The sequence below is a fragment of the Lepidochelys kempii genome, chromosome 2 (genome assembly GCF_965140285.1).
Source record: "Lepidochelys kempii isolate rLepKem1 chromosome 2, rLepKem1.hap1, whole genome shotgun sequence".
Classification (NCBI taxonomy): domain Eukaryota; kingdom Metazoa; phylum Chordata; order Testudines; family Cheloniidae; genus Lepidochelys; species Lepidochelys kempii.
This window is the reverse complement of record NC_136381.1, coordinates 200,238,996-200,263,994: the sequence shown is the minus strand read 5'-3', so window position 1 is coordinate 200,263,994 and position 24,999 is coordinate 200,238,996. Positions and strand designations below refer to the sequence as shown.

The window sequence follows — 24,999 nt, the reverse complement described above, 5'->3', positions numbered from 1 at the left end:
GGGACAGAGGTGCCACAAACAGCGCACAGGAATCTCAGCCTAAACACCAACGCCCAGTTCCTAAGGAGCAACTCTGCCCCAGCCTTGACTCTAGTTACTGACATGATGACAGAGAACAAATTCTTCTGCCTCTTGCAACAGACCCTCCAATGAGAAATGATATCACAAAAATAAAAACAATGCAGCATTTCTTCCAAGACTGAACAGTGCTCACATACTAAGGAAAAGAACCACAGGACTATATGTAACAGCACCACCTGGTACCTTATCATTTATCTCCCTTGCTGTTTCTCCCACCACATCCATTTCTATCTACGTATTTCATTACATCTATCAGAGAATGTGTATGTTTCATCAGAAAGGAAAATGTGTGAATGTAAAGGTTTAAAAATGCAAAACAATTTAAAAAATTCTAAAAAATTAAAATTAAAATTAAAAAAATCTAAAAAAAATGCCTTTAGAACTTCATAATATCTTGCAGGGACCATGTAAGTTACTTGTGCTTTTCTCCCACTATTCAATGAAAGCTTTTTGGACATGTATTCTTATTTTCTTTAGATTTATTTGGGTTCTAGGGACACTTCCTCCCCTTCTTGAGAGACAGTGGGCCTGATCTCCAGCTAAGGTTCTGCCCATAAACTTTATAGTAAAGTTGTTAGCATTATTTCACAATAACCAATACATCCATTACTTAGCCCTGGTCTACACTGGGGGGTGGGGAGATCGATCTAAGCTATGCGACTTCAGCTATGTGAATAACGTAGCTGAAGTTGATGTACTTAGATCGACTTACTGTGATGTCTTCACCACGGTGAGTCGACTGCTGCCGCTCCCCCGTCGACTCTGCCTGCGCCTCTTGTGGCGCTGGAGTTCAGGAGTCGACAGGAGAGCGCTCAGGGGTCGATTTATTGTGTCTAGACTAGAAGCGATAAATCGATCCCTGCTGGCTCGATTGCTGCCCGCTGATCCGGCAGGTAGCGAAGACATACCCTGAGTTGTTGTGTGGCGTCCTTCTTATAGACAAATACTACAAAACATAAAATTTCCTTCAATGATTAAATCAAATAACTTAACTGTAAAAGAAATGCAAGCTTTAGATATTGTAAGCAAGAAGATGCTATATGGATAGTATAATTACTTTAACTGAAAATCCCTTTAAAAATTAAACCAGAGGATACATTGTTAAAAGAAATACGCTTGTTTCCTATATTCTTTACAACACCAGTTGCAGTATGGGAAAGTAAATGCTTGGGGTAAATGTGGGCTCCTAAACCACAAAAAGCCAGAGTAATCAATCAGGCTTTGAACATGGAACTCCATGGGGACTTGGAGGATCAGAATGCACCACCACCCAAACTGTGGCATAACTTCTCACTGTCTTTATTTCAACCTAGAACCTGGAACACCAGCTGTACACCATCTGCACCATCTATGTGGAAGGTTTGGGCCCTGGGTCTCTAGTAGCCCTCTGTGTTGGCCTACAGGGGCCTGGCATGGAACCCCCTCCGCAGGGTGTAGGGGGCACAAAGACCCCACTGCATGTCTGCTCCACCTGTGATCCCCTCATACAGGGCTACCATGGGTGTAAGGCAGTGGTCTAAATTCATGTGATGTCACGCCAGCAAATACTGAAAATCAGCCAATCATATTTTGAGGACCCATGTCAGAGTCCCCAGATAAAGTCAGTCTGATGTGTTTTTTAAGGTAAAACAAGAAAAATGTTTTTCCATTTATCAGGCCCGCCTGTCCACATTACCTCTTCTTGATTAATTATGTGGCTGGAACCCCTTACTATAATTTGGCTGGCATCACGTTATCCTCTAGCTCCCTCTAGTGCACCATTGATATCAACCATGAACAGGATGTCATACCCAGCTGTGAGTTATGAAACTGACCCAGTCAGATCCACTAAAGCAGGGGTTCTCAAACTGGGGGTTGGGACCCCACAGGGGGTCACGAGGTTATTACATGGGGGGGGGTCGCAAGCTGTCAGCCTTCACCCCAAACCCTGATTTGCCTCCAGCATTTATAATGGTGTTAAATATATAAACAAGTGTTTTTAATTTATAAGGGAGTTTGCACTCAGAGCCTTGCTGTGTGAAAGGGGTCACCAGTACAATAGTTTGAGAAACACTGCACTAAAGTGACAGGGGAAGTGTGCTCCAGCAAGGAAGAAAGTACAACAGTACTAATGTGTTAAAGGAGTGACACCCCGGGGGTAGAAAGCTAGCAAGAAACAGTCAGTAGTGGGAGAAAAAGGAGATGGGAGCCAAAAAAGGATTAGCAGGGATTCATACAGAAGTGCATACGTAAGCAGGTGAAAGAAGCTCTCATTGGGAACCTGGGCAGGGTACACATCTGAATTTAGAGCCACACATGATACAAAATAAGAAACAGCTGCATTTAATCTTTTGAGTCTCCTTGAGCTTCACTCTCATGATTTATGACACTGGCACAAACCCCTAATGAAATGATAGCCCTATCATTCTCTCTTGACATGATTAGAAACCTACTAGTCCAAGGTCAGGATTTTTCAATGTGAGTTTAGCCCTCATAATGTAATGTATTTGTATATTGTCTTCATTTTAACTTGTTCTTAATTTGTTTTCGTCATTTAACCTGACATATTTGATAAACTTAACAATAAATTAATTGTTATTCCAAAGTCTGGAATTGCTACACCACGTTCCCAAAGTATTTAAAGGATCTCAACTTTTGTGGTAATTATAACAGCAAGTGAGAAAATAAAACCTGCTGGGTGAAGGTTTTATGGGACAAAAGGTTAAAATAATCAGCCTCTTTGCATGTTCTGATGTGTTTGTGTCTCCTCTTTTCTTCCCTACAGGCTGCCTGAAAGCAAATCGGGACTCTTCTTAGAAATAACAGTATGTCCTTTAATCTTTAGGTGCAAAACAGATATTCCGTTTCACTTTTGCCATGTACAAACAAGTATAAACAGAGGCTACAAGGAAAACTTTATTCTCTTTCTATTGACATCTTGTGGAACTCTGAGGTATTTTATACTGTGCCAAACAACAAATTAAACAGGAGACTAGTAAACACAGATCAGGTCTGTTCCTACTCCTATTCAAATCAGGATCAGGCCCCTTCCAACATGCCAGTGGAACTAGTGAATCTCGCCAATAAATCATTTGCCTGAATCTAACTGTGGTTAGGTGACTTACTGACAATCATATACAGTACTCTTAAAAACAAAATAATCAAGTTTTGGAAATAAAGCTTGTCCCTCCGGTAAATAATTAGTTACTAGTCTTAAAATTATTGTCTACAGGCCAATTTAAAGAAAAAAAAGAGAAAAGTAAAAGCTTTTTCAGCCAATTATGTTTTAAGGGCCAAAACTCCCCATTGGGAGTTTTGCCATTTTCCTCAATGAGACCAGTATTTGGCATGAAGTAGTCACTCGTGTAAAAATTCATGAGGAAATGAATGAAAGGAAAGATGGCTATTTGTGTAGGGCACTACACTGAGACTCAAGAGATCTGGCATTGCCACAGACCTCCTGTGTGATTTGGAGCGAGTCACTTAATCTTTCTGTGCCTCAGTTCCCTGTCTGTAAACCTGAGAGACTACTTTCTTCCTCTTCCTCTTGTGTGTGTAACTCACTGGGGCAGGGACTGCCTCCTGCTCTGAGTATATACAGCAACAAGCACATTTGGGCCCTGATTGGTTGAGGTTTCTAATTGCTGCTGTATTACAAATAATAAATGGAGTGGGTTTTTATTAGCTGTTTTATAGATGACAATGATTTTAATAGTGTTTCTTGATTCAATTCTGGAATTAATAATTAATGTTTCATTCTGCATTTTATTTGCAGTAAATAAAATAACTTCCTTTTAAGGAATGTGGCAAGTTGCAAGGAACAGTTCAGTCTGTGCTGTTTATCTGTTTTGTTGTCCCAAAAGTCAAATGTCTTTGTCCACAGATCCACAAGGGCATGCTTCGCCTCCAACTTTTAGACAATCTCTCTGGAAAATACCCCTTTTAGTGCTGGGCCTTAGGTCTCCACTTTTGATAAGGAGGAGCCCACTGGCCCTGCTATAACACTGACTTAAGCACCTCTGTTTCTCACCATGGCTCTTCCAGCCAGTCCAAAAGAACAGGAACTCCGGTTACAGATTTTACCCCTTTTGGAAGCTATGCAATCAGCAGATACTTGAAGGGACACAGTGCAGCCTTTTCAAACCAAGGCAACTTTTATTATGTCTACACTTAAACCTCAACAACGGCACCACCGCAGCTGCACTTCTGTAGCATTTCAGTGAAGACGCTCACTACAGCAATGAGGGGGGGTTCTCCCATTACTGAAGTTAATCCATCTCTGTGAGAGGTGATACTTGGTTGATGGAACAAACACTGGGGGTTAAGTCACTTAAATTATGTTGCACAGGGCTGTGGATTTTTCATACTCCTGAGCAATGTAGCTGGGTCAACCTAACTTTTTAGTGTAGACCTGGCCTGAGACAACTGGAATATAGTATTGAAGTGTCCTTAGGCTAGAATGGAAAGAGTTCTGATACCCAAGTGCTCACACCTCAGTCCTTTGTTCCCAGTCCCAGTTAAGCGGCTTCCACATTTACTTTCCCTTGGCTGCCAGTTATAAAAAGTTAATGTCCAGTCACTTGTCTTCCATTGTATCTCCAATGCAATCCTATCCATATGTAGACAATTCTTGGTAGTTCATTCATACCAACTCAGACTCACCTACTTGACTCTTTTACCTATTCTCGATCCCAAGAAAAAAATTAGTCCCTTCATAACCAGTGGGTAACAATACAAAACGAGAGGGGAAAACTGAGCTACGCATATTTTTTTGTTAAAATAATGCCCAAATGCCCCACATTCTTCACAGTTTTTTCTGGATCTAGTATTGTAAGCTGTTGGAAGGGTGGGTGGTGTCTAAATTAGCTACAGAACTTTCCTCCTTGGAGGCTGGTTAAGTGTGGAGGATCTTAGAGAAAATCTGGTCCCCAATCAAAATCAGTTACTGATCTAAAAAGGTTGTAAAAGGGTACAAATAGCACCCAGGTGGGAGATTTATGGGGCAAATCCCTTCTCCACACCAGACTAGTAATGTATGGGATTCATACATTCTGAACATTGGTGCCTAACTTTCCCTTTCTGTACTCCACAAATGATACAACTTTTACATAAGAGAGCAAAGGTGGATGATGATTACGGTAATATCTTCTGGTCTGGGAAAGATAATCTGGTGGGTCACAGCTAAATACAAGGTAGAACAGATGGTATTTAGCTGTGACACTCTGATTACTTGTCCCAGACCTGAAGAGGAGCTCTGTGGAGCTCAAAAGCTTGTCTCTTTAACCAACAGAAATTGCTCTAATAAAAAATATTACCTCACCCACCTTCTCTTTCTCATATCCTGGGAGCAACACAAATGCAAACAACTTTTAGATTTCCACTCTTAATGTTAGCACCCAGGAAGCAGTCTCTAGCAGATGAACTTTTGTGCCGTCAGCTCTCTGTCTAGTGTTTTTGCAAGACGGCTAGCCAAGGTCTCACTCTTTCTTTACAATCCAATCTTTCCATTCATGAAGGATTTCCGTAGACTACAATCTTGAGATAAGCCCCATCCCAAAGCATTAGTTGCAGACATATGACAGTTAAGGTTGCAAAAGATTTCTCCTGTCCTTTCAATGGAGATATTCTGAACCTTTTCCCCAGCCTCCAGATTTGCAGCCACATGCTGTGTGTATGATTCAGTGTCAGGAAAGGAAGAGTCAGGGTTTTTCTTCACTTGATGTAGCGTACCTGGTGAAGATGCAATATGTCAACAGGAGAGCACGCTCCTGTCAACTTAATTACTCCACCTCAACAAGAGGCAGAAGCTATGTCTGTACAGTGAAGATGGCACTTTAGGGCTTTGTCTACACTGGCAATTGAAAGACAAAACTTTTGTCATTCAAAGATGTTAAAAAACACCCCCCCGAAAGACAAAAGTTTTGCTGACGATAAGTGCTGGTGTGAACAGCGCTTTGTCGGCAGGAGCACTTTCCTACCAACAAAGCTAGCGCTGCTTGTTGAGGGAGCTCTCCTGCTGACAAACAGCAGCTACACTGCACGCCTTTTAGTGGCACAGCCAAGTTGCTAAAAGCTGCGTAGTGTAGACAAAGCCTAAGTCAATGTAACTTACTTTACTCAGGGGCGTGGCTTTTTCACACCCATGAGCGATGTAAATTGCATTGACTTAAGCGGTAGTGTAGACAAGCCCTCAGATTTGTCCAAACACAGAAGGAACACTAGAAATGGCTACATACTGTGCCTTGCCCCTTATCATATCTCCAGGACTCCTAGGGCTTGTCTACAGTACCTGCCGGATCAGAGGGCAGCGATCAACCACTGAGTGCTCTCCCGTTGACTCCAGTACTCCACCAGATCGAGGAGCGCAAGCGGAGTCGACGGGAGAGCGTCAGCTGTCGACATACCACAGTGAAGATGCTGCGGCAAGTAGATCTAAGTATGTCAACTTCAGCTACGCTATTCACGTAGCTGAAGTTGTGTATCTTAGATCGACCCAGTGCGGTAGTGTAGACAAGCCCCTAGTCTCCACTGGCCAGAGAAAGGCATATTTGGAATTCATTCCCAAATCTGGGTTTCCAATTTTGCAACACATCAGTCTGTTTGCCTGACAAGCCATGTGCCAGTTATTGTTCTTACCTTTTTTTCATCATCACAAAAGGTGATTAACCAATTAATTTTAACCAGTCTGGTTAAACACACACCTCACCAAACTCCTCCTCTCTCATACAAACTCATTGGATTAAACAATAAACCTGTGAGGGATCGAATGGCTCAAAAGATTAGGAATGGGGTACTGAGGCCTTTCACCTCTAAGCCACTGTTTCAGATCTAAGCAGTGGCTGATAGTCTTTAACATCTAATGGCTGTTTGGTGAGGTATGCCAAATGATTTTGCAGTTTGAGTTCAGGCCCCTATGGACAAATGTTCGCATCACAAAAGAAAGTCTTACTGGCAAATGTCAGCAGAGATGCCAAGGACTGAAGTGGCTTCCATTAATGTACTGCCAACTATTTCTTGTGTATGTTGAATCAAAAGTGACCTTGACTCAAAATATGACTTTATAACATGACAGACAACAGAAATGACCATGCATTTCCCCATGGCTAAGCTGAATGTCGACCACACGGGAGCTAATAAAATGAGGTGCCGAGTCTTGGGAGGTTCTATGTATATTTAAATACCACTGATTGGAGGTCACTCAGCAGCACTTCCTAGTCTCAAGGGGTGTACAGCAAATTAGATTATTGTGCCCTTTAAGAAAAATTGGGGGACTTGTCCATTCATTTTCAGCTAGAAGAAAAGGCAGTTCTGACTCGGCCGCTCAGTTGCTACGTGACCAGAGGAAAGTTATGTATCCTCTCTGTTCCTCAGTTAGCCCATCTGATAAATGGGCATAATAATATATACCTCCGTCAGAGCGGTGTTATGATGCTTAAATAAGTAGCACAGGCCTGGATTATCTCCAGATCTGATTCTTCCCATGTCAGTAGGTGGGCTAGCAGTCTCCACAACACCATCCCTCCCTCTTCTATATCCCCCAGAGGGTGTTCTGTGAGTCTGGAGTCCGCAACAGGGGAGAAGGTGCAGGAAAGCAATGGGTGGGTTAAGGATGGTGCAGCGCAGCGCTCCACTTCTGTCCTAGGTTAGGATGGCTTCTCCTGAGTCTGGCTGCCCAGTGGCTCTGCTCACTCCCATCACCCATGCCGCACTCAAAATGGTGTGGGCTAAATTTGAGAGACGAGTGGTGTTGCGACTGGGCACACTGGGTCCCAGCGCCACTCAGGTTTGGCCCAGCTGCCTGTCCATCATGAACCAACATTGCCAAGTTGCAATGCCAGCCACAGAAATTTTGCCTGGCTGCCCCCGCAATCCTCCCATCATGATGGAAGAGCAGCCAGGCCAAATCTGAGTGGCATGTGATATCTGAGTGCCCAGTCGCAGTGCCATTCAAATTTGGCACATCCAATATCACCGACCATATTTAAATTAAGATTGGATGTTGTTCTGAAAAATCTGCTCTAGGAATTACTTTGGGGAAGTTCTATGGCCTGTGTTACACAGGAGGTCAGACTTCCGGCTTCCTTCTGGCATTGGAATCTCTACATCTTTTCTGTGTTGGAGAGGATGATCTGGTCTATTTCTACAGTTTTCATAAGAACATAAGAACGGCCATACTGGGTCAGACCAATGGTCCATCTAGCCCAGTATCTTCTGACAATGCATGGGTGAATCACGATATTGTGGAATCTGACCTTTGATTTTTGAAGGCTTGCAGCTGGCAATACTGTTTCTATCTCAGTCATTTCCAGAAGATCTGACTGTGATCACATAAACACAGGATTATGTCTTGAATGAAGGGTCAGTCAGAAGGGAAAACTGAGCTATGAGGTAGAATGTCCTTATTTAAAACATAAATATCCTAAGCAGCAGGGAACACACAAAGGTAGTAGCTGTTGATTTTGTTGTTTAAATATTTTTAGATTCATACAGTCAGAATGGGCCATCATGAGCCTCTAGTCTGACCTGCAAAACAAAGGCCATAGCATTTTACACAGTGATTCCTGGATAGAGCCCAATGTTCTCCCTTTCAACTTTGTTCTAATGTAAAAGTCCCTTCCAAAATGCAGTTCTTATGGTTCTGTAATTGGGAACTAGGGAAGTGAGGGGGAAAATGCCAGTTAATTTTGATCAGGTGTTCCAGGCGATGAGCCCTTACATTTTGTTTTGGCACAAGATGTGGCAATTTTATTTTTCTTGGGGGCTATCTTGGCTTTGTGGTGAAGGATTTACTTGATGTATCATCTGAACATTTTGTTCTGTAAACTTTCTCCACAAAAGCTACTTTCATTTTAGCCTCCACTTTCTCTGAGAAAGTCTGAACTGGAGACGCCAACTGCTATTTATGACAAACAGTCAGTATTGCATGGGTAGCGCTTATTAGTAATCGAATATGCTTGAAATATATTTTTAATAGTAAACCAAAGTCAACATTTTTGGGGCTATGTTATGTGCGAGATTCTTTTTCACTGGCTGCTTTAGTGGAATATTCTTAGGCCACAGTTTATATTAGATGATACCTACAAAGTAAGTAAGCAGCATTCTCTTTCTTCAAAAATTGGACAACTTCGTGCCCTATGAGAAATGACATCAGTTCAATACCTGGCAAAGGTCAATACTATAACAAAAGCCACTATCACAATTACATTTTGAGGGGCCGTCTCTGCAGGGAGCTCAACCACTACTTCTCCAGTGAGATCATTTTGAGCACCAGTTTCCTCACAAAATAATACTGTGTAGTCAATGATAATTGTATAAGTATGATTGATATACCTTTCACATAAACCTTTTCATTCTCTTATCCTTCAGCATCTGATAATATTAGCGAAGAGACACTGTGCCCTACAATTAGGACATCTGCCAGTAGTACTGTCTATTCCTAGTCTTTCCTTTTTCACAGTGGCAGTATTCTGAAGTGACAGTCTTCTTTCCAGAGGGGTACTTTATTACCATTGAGCTTCAACTTTCCCTTATTTTATCTTGTCACTAATCTACCCTGTGAGGTGATGAGCACTCACAACTCAACATGAATGGTTGATCCTCTGCATCTCTCTGGTTCAAACCTTAAAAGAGTTACTGTTCAGCTCTGTACTGAAAAGTACAGAAAGGCCCTGAGTTTCAGCAGGTCTTTTACAAGTATGAAGTAAAAGTAAAAAACAAAAGTCTGAAAATTGTTACATGCAGATACTACTTTTAATAAGCTATTATTGTAACCTTTGCCCCAGCCTCCTCATGTGGATTTTTGAAAGCATTTGGATTTCAATTAGCACAATTGTAGAATGAACAGTGTTAGTTCAGATGGATAGAAATAATTTTTAAGAAGTACAGTGCCAATGAGGCTGCTATTCTTCTACATGGCTTTCTGTGCATGATGATGTCTGTGTGATACATGAATATTTCTAGAGATAGGTTAGATAGTCTGCAACCTCCGGAAAGGTGGCATAATTCAATAAGGTTAGGGTTCCATTCATGTTTATCAGAACCTGCTGTATGCAATTATTTTGGTGTGTTTATTTGAATAAGACCTGTCACCTACTGTAAAATATCATAATTAATCTGTCAGGCAGCAGGGGAATGCGGAAAGAGAGCTAAAATATGTTTTCCATTCCCCAAAGGTTCTAATACACCAGTATCATCCCTTTGGCTTAACCGAGCAAAGAAAGAGCTGTAGGTTGTCTTTAAGCAGGATGGATAATAAGCCGAAAATGTAACAAGTCAGTACTAGCTATAAATTAAAGTCATGCTTGCCTTGCTTAATACGTGCTGCACAGATAAAGATACCACACTTACAGAATATATGATCTGATCATCATTTGGTATCACAGTTATGGATTTGATAACATTAGATATATAGCTCTAAAGGCTGTATATGTGATGCTTAAACACCCCAGTAGGTTAGAAGACATATCCCTTTAGGGTTGTGGAGCACTAGGTGACATATCACCAGGCTCAAAAAGCTCCACCATTATCACCTCTGAAAATGTGAGCAACAAAGAGCAGGATTTCATCAGTCATGCCACCTCCCTACAAAATTGCTCCTGGAAGTCCATAAAAACCCTCCTTACAATCCACGAAGAGTGTATGTGTGCCTTCACGTAGGCATTCAGTAGGTGGTTAGAAGATGATCAGCAGTACTGGAGCTGGAAGCCTCACTTTACAGATAACTTTATTGTGCCAGGCAATTCATTTTTGAAAATTGGATTTTGTGCCTCTTTCTCATTGTTTACGAAGCATAAAGATTGGAAAGGGCCTTTTTGTTTTGTATGTTGTTTTACATATTTTTTTCTGCTTGTTTTTAGACTCAGAAATATCAGGAATGTCAAATCTTGTCATCCCTGGGTCTGCTTCTCAGAGATGTCTGTTGTGAGCCCAAAAGAGCAGGGGGGCTGAAACACTGACAAAGGTGACCTTGCTTCCAATGCTCTTTGGCAAATGAAAACGTTTGGTAATGATTCCAAACTTTGAAAAAATATTGATTAAAATTTCTCCGAAGTGGTCACAGAAAATGGGTCCATTTCAAACCCTGAAAGATGGAAACCAATTTATACATTTCTGTATTTCCCATTAAACGGTTTCTTCATTTTTCAGACAGCTCTGCCAAAAATCCTTTCCCCTCATAATAGCTCAGTCTCTTGAATCTTGTGATGTTGTAATGTCACTAGTTCACCAGTCACTACAGAGTGAAAGTAGATAAAACCTGAACTTATAACATATCCAAAAAAAAAAAAAAAAAATAGTCACAATCCCCTCCACATCTTCTTATGAAAAAAATCAATCAATCAAACAAACAAAAACTTGCATGCTTTCTTTGTATATCTCATAGATCTAAAAAAGGACATGAACCCTATATTTTACCTGTACAGGTCCCCTTTAACAGAAAGCATTTTAACCAAAGCTAGGTGCACTCACAAAAGTTCTAGCTGATTTGCAGTTGTGTATTAAAGTTATTTATAAGTTTAGTGATTTAGGCCTTGATTCAGAAAGGTACTTAAGCACATCGATAAGTATCTTGCTTAATAAGCATCCTAGTGGGGGGCTACTGGAGATGTAAAAACATAAATAAAATAAAAGAGTTTAAATGTAAGTGGTTATTCTCGTATATGTTTTAAATGTAAATGTATTTGTTTTAAGAGCACTGAAGATACCACATGGCTTTGACATAAATTTTTTCTTATTTTTGTTTTCTGTTCTACCAATTCATGACACATTAGCTCTCATTTAAATTTCAATAAGGGAGAGTTTATCTTCCATGTTAATTTTCATCACTGCTCATTGTGCAGTCTGTAAGTGATGAACAGTTCCCTGAAATTACTTGCAGGTCATCTTGTATTACCCAGTCACTCTGTACAAATGACTAATTACAGATAACCATAAAGATAGTAATTTTCAGACAGTTTTATCGAATGTGGTAAATTTTCCATCATTATTAACTGGATATTAAAAATTACATTTTCTAAACCTCCGGCAGGAGGTGTCTGAATGAAAATTGTCAAAGGAAGACAAATTTTGTCCATGTGCCTTGTGTGTGTGCTGTGCCCATAAGTTTAGTGAAGCAGAAATAAATATGATTTGAACTGCAAATGTCACTTTATTGAATGGAGATGAGAATTACCTTAAAAACTTATATTGGCATTTGTTTTGAACTATTTCAGAGGTATTTCAGCAGGATTAATACAGCTTCAGGCTAGCTGCTTTCCTTAACCAAAGCTTTATAGATACAGAAGTTTGCTTTAAAAAGTAAATCTAACTACTGAAAAGTCATTTTCCATTACAAGGGTCTCAGAAATCTTTTATGGTGGCCAGCTAATTAGAGCTGCATAGAAAGCATTGGATGAACAAATGGAGGAGATTCAGTTATAGGCAGAAAATCAGACCCATGGTTTTGCACCAACTGAAATTTGGGGAGGTTCAAGACCTGAATCTGCATCTGAATTTTCCACATGGTCCCCATCTTTATAACTGGACAAACTAAAACCTTAGATCCAGATGCCCACATACTTTGGAGTGTTCAACACCTGAGATTTGTGGGATGAGTGCATCTCTAATTATGGGGGGAAAATTTCTGAGGTACTGTTTAATGTAAATAAAATTTAGATTGCAGGACCAGGACAATAATTAAGGTAGCAGAACCAGTTGCCTCTTCTCTTCTGAATGTTTACAGGCAGCAGAACTTAGTAAAGAGGGATGTAGGAAGGGTGAAAATCAGTCCAGCCCATTTCTGGGGACAAATTGGTTGCACAAATTCTGTAGCATATCAGCATACTGCTGTATAAAGAGAGAGAGAGTGAGAATGCATATTGGCCATGAGCTTACCATGTAATATGGCACCAAAGAAGGGTAATGAAATTTTGGGATGCATAAGCAGAGGCATCATGTAATGCAGCAAGGAGGTAATAATCTCTCTCTGTTTGGCTGTGGTGAATCCACAACTAGAATACTGCCTTCAGTTGTTGACATCTCAGTAGAAGAAAGATAGTCATGAATAGAGGAGAGTTGAGAAATGAAAAATGATTATGGGGTTGGACAGACTGATTTCTGAGGAGAGAATAAGAGAGTTAATCCTGACTTGACTAAGTGACAGCAAAGCACTTGATAACCATATAGCCATAAAGAATGAGAGCTGATGGCCGAATGCTCTTGCTATGGAGATTCCAATCAAATCGCTGCTTAGCGTTACTGGCGGGTATGTAACTACGTTAAAAGGGTAGGTATTTTTAAAAATGAAAATTCCCTCCTGTTTTTAACTGATATTTTGTAACAGAGCAAGCCCATACGGCCATTTCGGAAACTTAATCCAAAGCTTATTTTTCAACAGAACAACCCAATGAGTCCAATAATAATTAAATTTCTTCTTAAATTTCACAAACATACTGAAACTCACTTCCCAAAAACATCATGACATATGCCTCACTTGTTCATTAGAATGAGGTTACTAGTATTACTCACTGATGATTTCATTACCTCTCCCAAGGAAACAACACACATAGGGAACTTTTTAACCTGTTCCCTTCCTTCCTCTCCCTATTGAATTATTTATTCTGTAATTAACCAGTTAGGCATCCATCATGTTATTTTAAAGTGAATCACTATAATTGCTAGAAGTAGGGTTTGTTTGATTCTCAGTACTGGTGTTATGGGCTCATGCAATGGGGCATTTTGGAACCACAGAGAGCTACAGGTGGCTCTCTGCAAACTGCTGATGTTTTTTGTGGTAAGCTGCTTTTCTTTAAGTGATTTGATTTTTAATTTTTTAGGCATATTTATAAGGTGCACAAGTTTACTACCAAAATACATTTTTTAAATTTTTCATTCCTTGTGTCTTGGTCACATGTGACACTACTTTATTCATCTCTGTCATTTTTTCAAAGTAAGATTTTAAAAAATAAAGTAATGAAGTTACCCCCACAAGAGCATCTAGGTTGCTGTATAATAAAAACTCTGTAAAACACAAAACCCCCTTTATAATAAAGCTCACACTACTTGAAAGTCAAATAAGGAAAACAAGTGGCAAGGATCTGACACATGGGAAAAAGGAAAGGGAAAAAGTTATACGTATGGGGCCAATATCGATCACAATAAAAATTTTAAACAACATAAAAACTCAGGTATGATATAAAAGATTTTGCTCTCCATAAGCATGTCCAGCTTACTTTGTCCATCAACTTGATTTAAAGAATCAGTATGAATGCAAGGTTTAAAAGAATTAGGTCTGATCTACACTAGAAAATTAAGTTCGCTTAACTATGGCGTTCAAGGGCACGAAAAATCCACACTCCAATCAGCATAGTTAAGCCAACTGAACCCCCAGCACAAAAAGAATTCTTCCATCGACCTAGCTACCGCCTCTCAGGGGTGATTGCCTATGCAAACGGGATTACCTACAGCAGTACAGTTCTGCTGCTGTAGCATTTCAAGTGTAGAAAACCCCGCAGACATTCCAATTATGAGTAATGACTCGGACATTAGACATTCAAACCTGATTTTCAGAAAGGCTTATCATCCACAGCTCCCACTGGCATGAGTGCTGAGCACCTCTGAAAATCAGCCCATCGGCCTAATTATCAAAATGACAAGAGTGCAATGTTTGGCATCTAGATTGCATTAAATGAAATGAAATATCATTACTGAGTGCTAAAACCATGGCGATCTAGGGTATATACCTATGAAGTAAGCACATCCCTCCTATTCTACCATGTTGATCTTAATCAGCATGCAAGGGGAGCCTGCACAAAAGAAGAGGCTTCTGATACTGTGACATGCTCTCTCCTTTTCCACCAAGAAGCATGCCAGTGGTGTTCCAGCTCCTGATTCAATCCCCCACTGAAATCAATGACAAAATGCCCCTTGGCCTTGGGTCAGACCCTAGATTCCCTCACCTACCTGTGGAGGAACACAGCTCAGGTTTATACCTGCTTTTTTAACTTGGGTTGTTTCCTCTCTGTGCTTTGGAGCTGCCTTTTATTAGACAGTCAAAGCATGGTAATTTTTTATCTGCAGCGTGGATCTCTGTTGCATATTCTGCTCTTGTTGATCTCAATGGAAGTTCCATGCAGACACTGACTGCAAATTATCAATTAAGGTTTCTGAAGTCCTTTGAGGATTGTAATCTTCAGCACTGAGGAACAACTCTGAGGTTTTGTTGCTCAGACATTCCTCAAAGAGAGGCTTGGAATGTAACAGACCAAAGAACCACACACTTGATATTAATTATTAAAAAGACTGATGATCAAATCAAAATAATAATTTGTTCAGATATCAAATATGAGAAACAAATGGTAACAGTGTAATACAAATACAATGTCAAATCCAAGTCAGGCTAAACTTCTTTAATTAGAGAGTTTTACAGACTCTCATTGTCTAATCCCTTGTCCACACTAAAATTTACTTTGGTATAACTTATCTTGCTCAGGGATGTGAATAATCCATACCCCTGAGCAATGTAAGTTTTAGTAACATAAGTGCTGGTGTAGACAGCGCTATGTTGGCAGGAGAGCTTCTCCTGCCGACATAGCTACTGTGGGAGGTGGAGTAATTAAGCCAATGGGAGAGCTCCTGTTGGCTTAGAGAGTCTTCACCAGAAATGCTACAGCAGTCCAGCTGCAGTGCTTCTAGTATAGATGTAGCCTAAGTCGATCAATGAAACTGTGAACTTTTTTCTGTCTTTTCATCATTTTACCCTAATGGAAGGCATTATGTAAGTCCTAAGTATTATTATTATGACTGTTATATGCACTGGACAGCTCTAGTGTGAACTGGAAAAGAAAATCTTCCCTTTAGTACTGAATCAAGTCAGGAAACTGGTAATGGTGCCTGGGACATCAGAAAATATGTTCGGTCATGAGTCCTCATCTGTGCTCCAGGGATAGCTATGTATCAGAGAAACTAATCTGTATGGCCATAAGCATGAAGGCCAACAAACCTGGGTTGTTGGGTCTCCCATATAGACTAGAATCAGAGGTCTCATTAATGTTACTACAGTCTAAGTCTCAAGTTTTAGACATTGTCCTTCCTATTTCTTTAAAAAAATAAGTAAATGAAACCATGGATGTTTGCTGAATGCATTAAATAAATGTATTTCCGAAGACAGTCTCTTCATCAAATTACATTAGGAAAACATCACATTAAAACCCTGCTGCCGTATATATATAACCCAGCAGAAAATTTATGCATTCAGTGCACTTCTGTTGTCAATGAAAACTGTGTTAATTACTATGAAAACATGTGGCTCCTGGATTTAGAGTTTGGTGCTCATTGCTGCATTTTGATGCTGCCAGACTTCTACTACCACAGTCATACCAATTTCTTCCTGACTGGCACAAATCCATGCTTCATCTAGCAGGATACCTGAGGAACGTATTATACCATCTTTCTATCTTTTCTTTTTCTGTAGTACCACTCACTACAGTATCTGATCACTGCATACACTTTACTAGTGCCTTCACAAAAGGACAGAACTCCTGGGTGCAGAGAGGAGGAGCAGATACTGCAGAATGATGCAAAGGAGAAAGGGAGACAAAGTGGGGCCAAGCAAAAAAGGGGGGAGAAAGGGACAGGAGAGAAACTGTGAAACAGGGCTAGAGCAGAAAGAAAACACCAAGAGGGAGGAAGGACAATCTTGTCATTAAGTTACTGGAATAAGATTCTGGAGATCTAGGTTCAATTCTTTGCTCTGCTACAAATTTCCTACACGATCTTGGGCAAGTCAGAGGGGGCTTGATCTAATGCTCTTCCTCCCTCGCCCTCATTAGTGCAGCCCCACCATACTCCCCTTCCTGGCCTCCTTTTCCATTCCGGAAAGAGAATCCACGAACCTCCTCCGCATTCCTCTGGCTCCCTTAAAAGTATTGTATTAGGGTGTGTCCCCAAGTGGGAATTAATTACTATTTTTTTTATTATGGCAGCATCTAAGAACACCATTCAAGGATTACGGCTCCATTATGCTAAGCTTTGTACACACATGTATTAAAGATGATGGCCCACAATCGAGACAGCTTACAAACTAGGTCTCAGACAGGGCACAACAGGTGGATGAGACAGATGAGAGGAGGTGGAGTTGAGATGATGAATTAACAATAAAAAAGAGGAGCATAAAAGCCGAAATTTCAGCTCACTACTTGCTTAAAAAATGCCTCACAAAGATGATTTGTAGCCATCACCGCAGAGGGATGCGTGAAGGAGGTATTAAAAAGGGACTATGAATTTAAGAATTTTGATGAGGAGCCCTGGCAGAAAGCATAGAGGTGCCTGTGGAAGAAGCAGATAAACAGGCAATTGAGGCTGGCTGCAATATCTGGCAGGCCTTGACAGCTCACTAAATTGATAGGTCTGTAAGACAGGGTGAGGTTAGATGATGTAAGATTTTAAAAGCAAAGACAAAGTTCATGTGTTTGGTGGGGTGGAGGAAAGGAGCCAGTGAAGGGATGCCAAGATGTGACTGGAGTGACTAGCCATGCAGCTTACGTTTTAAGTGCATTTGAGGGAAACGGCGTGGCTGGTGTCAAGGCCAGAGAGGAGGAGATTACAGTCATAGTGCAAAAATGATGAGGGCATAAATGAGATCTGGGGCAGCCTGGAGAAGTTGAAAAGGCCAAATATTTGGAATGTTACATAAGTAGAAGCAGCAAGATTTGGGCACCGCGTGTATATCCGGGCAGAGAGAAGGGCCACGTTGAAGAGGATGGACCTGAGTGACTGGGAGGATGGACCTTAGTGGTAGGTGAAGGAGAAAATGAGAAGAGCTTGAGGGAAAAGCCCCATGCTACCCACTGCCTTACCTGGGTTGCTGGTTATTTCCCTGTGACTCCCCTGCTCTCCCCACTTTGCCAGCAGTGTGTGTGTTTCTCCCTCTCTCAGCTTCAACAGTAGCTGTAATCTGCTCCTCCCCCATGCAATGCTTTATGACCTAAGGGACTACTGACTAGAGCAATGAGGGAGGTGTTCCTGGCAGGGAAAAGTGAGGTTGAGTTGGGACTAGTTCCTCTCTAGAGTCCTGACTAGTGTGACCAGGTGTCTGGTTTTGGACTGGAACACATGCAGCTGAACATCTGACGACAGTCGTCAGAGAGAGAAAGGCATTCTCTGCATTGCCCGGAACACTTACACAGAGGAGCTTGAAAGTCAGGAATGAGACTTGGAATTTGACCTAGTGTTCTACAGAGCAGCCACTGCAGTGAGAAATGAACCAGAGGGACGTGATTTCAGCAATCGGTGTTGCATTTTGGACTCACAGTTTTAAAGTTCATACCTATGAAAACTGAATTGGATTAATCAAGCCTTGAAGTCACAAAGGTGTAGATTAACAAGGCCAAGTCATCAACATACAGGATGGGTGCAGTCTAGCTTCTCTCAGCTGGGGAAAAAGTATTGTGACCATCCTCCAAACAGTGAGGGCCCAAGGGCGTTTTGACGGTAAGGACACTCCCTAGATAGAAGGTGACATGGTTTAAGTTGCTACTTTTTCCAAGTCTTTCTTTCTTTCAGATGACATCACCTCCATCTACCCAACTTTCAGCTTCAGCCAGTTGTTCTTCATGCAGGTGCTAATTTCGGCCAGGCATTCAGAAAATTGTGACAGAGATGGTGCTATTTGCATCAGTGGTAAAGGACATGAAGACCTGGGTACAATCTGCATACTGCAGACATTAGAGATTAAGGCCTCTCACAATTTCCCCCAACAACTTCACGTAGATGTTACAAAGGACCCTGGAGATAACTGAGGAGAGACTCCTCCATAGGGGATAACTCTGGAAGTGAAGGTACAATCCATCATCTTAATCTGGGAGCATCTCAAAAGAAAGGATCAGAACCATTTCAGTCCTTTCCAGCTGACACCTGCAACATCTTGGAAATGGGACATAGCATACCATGGTCAGGAGTATAAAATGCCACAAACAGATCCCAAGTATAGGATGCACATCCTCCTTTTCAATGGACAGGAGGAGGTCACCTATTCCTGCTACTTTAGAACTAGCCAGTTTAATAAGAGTTAATATAGGGACCTAGTTTGTATTCTCCCCTATCCATACCCAGTTCTATAAAATGAAGAGAAACAAAAATGAGACACAGGAAAAATAAATTTTAGAGGATGACCAGTGATGACCCACTAAGTAGAGAACTGGACTGGGACCCAGGAAACCAGTTCTGCCTCTTACTTCTCATGCTTGTTTGGGAAGTCACTTATCTTTACTGCATCTCAGTTTCCCCACCTGTAAAGTGAAGATAATAATGCTCATCCCTACTTTCCTAAAACAATTGATGTACATCTATAAATAAAGTGCTAAGTACTATTATAATTAATAAACATACTTAGGAGTTGTTCTTGACTCAAAACATAACTTTATATCACGTCTGGGCTGTTTGGTCTATTTTCATTATTTGAGGAATTAGTTTCTCATAATTTGGCATAGATATTTTAAATTGATTTACTACATTTGGGCTTATTTCTTGCACTTAGATTTTACTGCATTGACTTTAATTCCATTTTACAGTTTATTAGTATTATGGGAGTTAGGTCTCTTTATGACACAGGAACAGAGTAGCATGACAATTCAGCAAACATCACTTTTATGGACTAACCAAATGCAACAAACTATTTTTTGTTGCCTCCCAGAACCACAACAAGCAGCCAATTTGATATTTAATAAGGAAAATCACAAATGGAGATATTACTTCATGGCAAGATACTGATGTAAAGATTGCAAAAGCCAGTGGTGGAATTTTCCTGGAAAAGTCACTTTATGGAGGTTTCTGAACTGTTCCCGTGTGAGTCTGAAACAAACATGTTTACTATATAAACCAGATAAGCAGAACCATAAAAAGCAAGAAATAATACATAGAACTGAAGGTATTGACAAGATCACAGAATATATTTTTAAAATATATTAACCCCTTCATCTGTGGTAGATATGTGTAACCTCCTGTGCAAAAGGAATTTTGTGATCTTGGGACTTAACTTCTTCATAGCTCCATTATGGGGAGAAACGTTGTTTGGTGGGACAAGCAGGGAACTGTGAGTCAGGACTCATTGGTTCTATTTCTCATTCTGTCATTTACTAGTTATTTTGGTCATAATTCTGTAATCCTTTTGGCTCCATAAGATGGCCATAATACTCACTGATCTCTGAGGGGCGTGGTGATGCAAAATTAGTTAGTTTTTGTGAAGCAGTTTTGAGATCCAGACAGAAAAAGCTCTACAAAAGGGCTTCGTATTAGCATTTTCTTTGAGCTTTGTCCACAAACAATGTACTTTTTAGTAACTTTGGTTTTTAGATATCTTTACCGTTCTCTTCACAGTGGAGAGTTCAGTTACTGCATGTATCAGAAAAAAATATCAGTGCATGCACAACATCTATAGCTATATATTCCAGGATACATGTTGTGCGACTGCTCTAGTTTACGCTCAGTAAAGTGTAGGTAAGTATAATCCAAAAGGCCGGGTCAAGAAAATCCTGACTAGAAAAGCAGGAAGCCCTAGCTCCTAGATTCATGTGAATATGTAAGAATCTCCGCTTTCATTTATAAAATCAAAAGTTTCTAGCCCTCATGGTGGTGGAGAAAAGCACACACTCCGAAAGGTAAAAAAAACAAAAAACAAAACCCAAAATTAATTATTTTAAAGAATATCGTTATTTTGAAACCAGTCTCATGATTTTTGTGGCTTCACTCATGATTTCTGAATGCCTGATGTTTAGAGTCCGGAAGCATTAATTGTGTTTTGGGTCCTACAGAAATCTCTTCTCCCATAACATATGTGATATTGTGATATCATTGCAATCAACCTACCTGCTGGAATTCACAACTGTACTGCCATTTATATTTCTTGTTATTTTACCAAAGTTACATGAAGGAACAATGCAAATTAATGAACTTTTCCCATATTCAGTGATATTAGTCCATGCTGAGGAAAGAGTAAGAGTCTGATCCTGCAAAGACTTAAGAACCTACTTTACTTTAAAGCTCCTGAGTAGTCACAGTTAATTAAGTATAACCTTAATGGATCTATTCATGTACTTACAATTAAGCATTATGTTTAAGCATTTCCAGGCCTAAGGCCTAAGATACACTGTGAATTTTGCAACCAGGAAACCTGAGTTTAGAGTGGTTTTATCTGGGCAAAATTATCATTGCAAATGAGCTTATTTTCATTTTTTTCCTGGCGAAATAAAGATTATTACTGATTATTATTATTGTGAATCATAAAATGTGTGGCTGAGTAACTCAGTGAACAAAACATTCTAGTTTAGAAATATAAGCTAAAGTGAGGTTTAATTTTCTTGTGCACAGTACCAATCACAAACTGGGCATCAAATTCAATATATATCTTGGCCAGAATTTCTCAGTATGGGCTTGCCCATGCTACTGCACTGGTTGATGCTAATAAATCCTGACCCACAAAAGCAAGGCCTTTGAGTTGATCTATTTAGCTTTTATTTAGTTTATATTTCTCTGTATTGATTCTATTCACCATTCAAAATGTTACTGTATGTCACATTGGGAAGGCAGGGTTGGGCTGGATAATTGTGGTGGTCTCTTCTGGCCTTGGAATCTGTTCCTCTCCTGTTCATCTCCTTATTTCACAAAACACAAGGAGAGCAGAATTGCCTGCATTGCCCCCAACATGCTCATAACTCCCGCAACTCTGCCATAAGACAATGTCGATAATAAAATTTCATGCTTCAGGGCTTCAGCTGATCACCCGCAGGAGTCAGGAAGGAATTGTGTTCCCCAATGCACAACTGGACAGCTGGGATTTCCCCCTGCCCCCCACTTTTCTCCAAAGTATCAGAGATTGGCCACAGCTGGAGATGGGACACCAGACAGGCTGGACCAATTCTCTGAGGCCATATAGAAAATCCTCTTTTTACACGCCTGTCTGGTGGCTCTTGCTCACATGCTCAGGGTCAAGCTGATCGTCACATCTGGGGTCGGGAAGGAATTTTGCTCCAGCCAGATTGGCAGGGCCCTTGGAGGTTTTTCACCTTCCTCTGCAGCATGGGGTGTGGATCACCTGCTAGGACCCTCCCAGTGCATCTTACCTAATCAGTGGCCTGTCATTTCAGGAGCTCAACCTAGATGATCTAATGATGCCTTCTGTCCCTATTTTAGGGGTATGTCTATGTGCCAAAAATAACCCCAGAGGCAGTAAGTCTCAGAGCCCAGGTCTACAGACTTAGGCTCATGCTACAGCACTAGAAATAGCTGTGTAGATGTTCTGGCTCAAGCTGGAGCTCAGGCTCTGAAACCCACTTACTTCCCTGGGCTTCATAGTCCAAGCCTGAATGTCTACACATCTGTTTTTACCACCTGTAGACCTGGGCTGAGAGACTTGCTGTGTGTGTTTGTTTGCCATGTAGACACACTCTGTGAAAGTGTATCTAACTGCTGCATCTCACAAGGCCATTTCTCTGGTTCATAATAACTCAGAAAGAAATAAAGAGAAAAAAAAACGTAAAAATTCAATTAACATGTGGGTTTGACCCATAGATTCTGTCTATGAGTAGTACCTCAACCCACAAGGAGACCCACTAAAATCTACTCTTTGAGTAAAGCATCGCTCAACATAAGTAAGCCTGGCAGAAAACGAGCCACAAGGAAGGATAGTCGAGAGGTTAGGGAGCTTGCCTAGGATTTGAGAGACGTGGGTTTAATTCCCTGTGTTGCCACAAACTTCCTGGGTGAAGCTGGCCATGTCATTTTAAGACAGTCAATAGTCAATAAGGCACCTAGTGGGATTTTCACAACTCCATAGGTGCCTAAGTCCCACTGAATTCAGTGGGAGTGAGGTGCTTTCACAAATTCCACTAGGTGCTTATCTGCACCATTAGGCATTTAAATACCACTAAAATGTGCCTCAGTTCCCATCTCTAAAATGGGCTTGGCAGGTTTCAGTGTAAATTGTTAGTCATCGGTAAACACCAGTTTCACTTGACACACAGAAAATGACCCAAAAATATATATATCCATCAATAACAATCAGCAAGTGCAGGCTCCCTTGCACCTGCAGGCATCGGGTGTCATCAGCCCCATGGTTATGCACGGAGCCCACTGGCTCACTCCTGGGGGGCCCATCCCTGGACAGGAGCCATTCAGCAGCACGGTGGCCTCCTCCTTGCAAGCCCTGGCTGGGGGACTTGGTGCCAGTGGGCCAGGACTGTATGCTCCCCTGCACTTCCCGTCTGGGTGTCTTGGGCCTCACAACTATACAGAGAGCCCCCTGCAGCCCCATTTTCAGCACTGCCCTAGATCCAACCTAGCTCCACCTTAATTTCCTGCAACTAAATCGTTAAAAATAAAAAAACCCTAAAAATAAAAATTTCTATTAATGATTGAAATTACAAAACAATAAAAATTGAATTCCGCCAAGCCTAAAAATGATGATTATAGCACTGCACTTCCCTGCCCTAAAGGAATGCAGTAAGGGTACATACATTAAAGTTTGTGAGGTAACCTTTCATGGGCAGTTATACGTGGGCAGGCACAAATCTGCACCTTTGCAAATATGCAAAACTGGAGTCTGGGTTGATGACTTTAAAAAAATAAAATTAGGTGCTCAGGGCCAGATGATACACAGTGCAGATATGATGGTACAGTAGCTCCAGGATTTGGCTGAAATATATATTGGGCTGACAACAGCCTCCTTATCTAACTGAGGATCTTTTAGTAGGTTCCTGTCCTCCAAAAGGTCAAGTCTCTGGCTCTACGTCCTCCATTGGCATACAGTTAAGAAATGGTTCACAAGGAGTGTAGTATCACCAGACACGGGGAGAATCAACACAAAAACAAGCCAACCTTGTCACACCTTAGAAAAATTAGAATCTGATACATTTTGAGCATGACCATAGCTGGAATAATTTGCTTTCTTCAATATCTGCTGCACTTTAGTTACTAGGTACCAATTGGGCTACATTTGTTGCTTTTTTTCTGTCTATCAGCTAAATCAGATATCAAAATGTAAAGATTTAGCACTGAGGAACATCATGTACACCCCACACATACCTGACTCGAGAGCCATAAACCACTGCATAAATTCAAGGAGACATGAATGCATTATTTAAATTTGAGAGAGTTAATCTTGGTTCAGTATTATTCATGTGTCCATCCTCCTTTGATCAGCACTCTGCCATTGTAAAATGTAAGAAGCATCTCTAGATATAAATAATGTTCTTTAGGCAATAATCTTGCACTGGTGGAGGGATGGTTAATATGAGCTAACAAAACTCAACAAATCTTTTTCGTCTCAGGCCCTGATTCAGTGTAGCCTTTAAGCATATGCTTCAGTCCATGCCTATTCAGAAAAGCATGTAAGCACGTTTAACCATAAACATTATAGTAAAAAGGGCATAAGACATGTTGAAATGCTTTGTTGACAGGGATGGTATGCTGAACCTGGGCCTATATTCTGTGATTTTTAATGAAACATACTGTATATTTGACAGTTAATCTGAAACTTTTAAAACTTTGTAGTTCTGGGGTGCACACACAGATATAGGTTTTCCCCTCCTCACTGTTTTACACCATATGTCACTGAACACAATACACTGCTTATCCGAAAGCAAGATAGAATGGCATCATTTTGGAATATGATTCGTGTATGAAAGTAAAGTGACAAGCATGTTACACACACAATTTTGGGGGGCTCATGTCATACATCAGCAGTTTCATACCTGAAATTAGAAAAATGCAATAGCAGGTTAGGTGACATTCTACAGCCTAAAAGCATGTGTGACAAGCCTCTCACCTCACTTACGTATTTGTAACATGCTACAGAATGTTTCATCATGACTGCATACCAGGGCCGGATTAACTTTTTGTGGGCCCGGCACCAAACATATATGTGGGCCCCCATGGGGCAAGGGGGACAGGATGGTCAGTCTCCAGAGTGAA

The 24,999-nt window shown here is 40.8% G+C and overlaps 1 protein-coding gene across 10 annotated transcripts in view; it reads right to left on the bottom strand.

Moving 5' to 3' along the window:
• THRB (thyroid hormone receptor beta) overlaps positions 1-24,999 on the bottom strand; it is a 294,090-nt gene that overhangs the window by 81,979 nt on the left and 187,112 nt on the right. The gene's annotated exons all lie outside the window — the stretch shown is intronic.